Genomic DNA, 1811 nt, shown 5'->3' with positions numbered 1-1811 from the left:
TTCCTGGTCTATTAAAATGGCGATTATAGTGTCAAGAGTATCAGAATTTATGAACGGAAGGAGGGCCTCCTTTGCCCCATTGCAATGGAGGGCTTGTGGAGAAAATCGAGAGACCAAGAGAAATGTTTGAGAGCCACGAGACGAGGGTTTGAGAGCTACATAGGGTTTGAGAGCCATGAGACGAGGGTTTCTCTGATGAGAATTAAGGGCATGAGGCCCAACGGCTATATCCCTTACTAGCATTTAGGGCAGCAAAGAACATAATCCTTTATTGGTGGGTGGCGGGAGATAGATATTAAGACCCTAATTCATAGGAAATGTGGGAGACAGGGGCATCGATTGAGTGGGAAAAAATAGGAAACAATGGGCTCGAGTGGCTTAAAATGGAAACAGGTCGGCTTAAAATGGAAACAAGTCGGCTGAAACCATTGGAATTTTTTTGGTGTAGAGGCCGAAAATCATTTTGGCGCCAAATTTTTTCAGTTTTTATATGTTGGGGCTTTCATTGTTATTTTTCAAAGGAACTAGAAGGTGAGCTAGAAGATTCAAGGAAGACAACAAAGGGTTTATTTTCCTGAGGTATTTTCCTTTCAGTTTGATGTATTTTGCTTGCATAGCTATAGGAATTGGTATAGCTGTAGGCATTGGTATTATTTTCCTGGTGTAGATGTAGGCTTTATTAATATGATTAGGAAAGCTATATCTTGGTGGCTTAATGATTGTTTTACAATTTCTTGCCTACCTTGTAGAAACTATATTCGACCATTCCTAGTCACAACTTTTCTTGCATATTTTTTTCATTTTTCTAACCCTCTAAATATTGATATTGAAAATACCAATCGGAAGGAAGACATCCTTCTTCATAACCAACTCCCTCTACCTTAGTATTTGAAGTACTAGTTGTTATGCAATCTTTTAACACATGTTGTTTTAGTTTTGGATGATAAGTATCATTAAGATGGAATGAAGTTTGTACCATTACATCTATTGACATTGTCAACTATGACCACTTCGTAATTGGAATTTGTAAGTGCATAAGCATGCATAAACATTTTTCGTCTTCCAAGTAATAAGATTGCATGATGACTCTGCAAGTAAAAGATATTATTTTAGCCTACCAATGAAGGATAAGAACCCTTAGGAGCATTTTCCATGAAAGTGTGTGTAAAGTGCAATGATTAGCTTCTGGGTTTTTGTCAGTTAAAGATTCTTAAATTCAGTAAACTAAATCACAGTAAGTGTATGGTAGAATTCTATCACATTAGATAAATAAGGGGACTAGACAATAAACAAATATAACAATTACCTCTTAAAACATACCAAGGGAAATTACCTTTCATAATAATATAAAGAAGTTTAAATGTTAGAACCCTATGGTTGAAAACACATGAACCCAATATTCTACCCTTCCCTAGAAGGATGCGAATAAATTCATGCACACTCATTTGTACAACATATTCATCAATTATTTCGATCCAGTGCCATATTTATCCAAGGAAAATTTTCTATTTTGCTCTCCCATGCTATTTTGCTACAATTAATATTGTTGTTTTGTTAAATGTCGTAGTAAATCTAAAGGGTTTCTACATTATTGTATTAGAGCTTCATGAAGAGATCACTATAGATCATCTCTTTGTGTTCTCTATTATCACTCAGGTATTTTCCCCAGAATTTGTTTGAAAGAATGAAAAAGGTTGGGGTAACTACAAACCTACTTTGGAGCATAGGTTCTAGAACACCTAAGCTCAGCGAGGGATCTCTCTTTATGATTTAGCTATGTTTTTTGAGATTTTAGGCTAGTTGTGATTGCT

This window comes from Pinus tabuliformis, chromosome 2_2, assembly GCF_031772625.1.
Source record: "Pinus tabuliformis cultivar Carrire ecotype Pingquan chromosome 2_2, CPIR1, whole genome shotgun sequence".
NCBI classification, from domain to species: Eukaryota; Viridiplantae; Streptophyta; class Pinopsida; order Pinales; family Pinaceae; genus Pinus; species Pinus tabuliformis.
The sequence above is the reverse complement of the archived record's forward strand: the minus strand, read 5'-3'. Positions refer to the sequence as shown.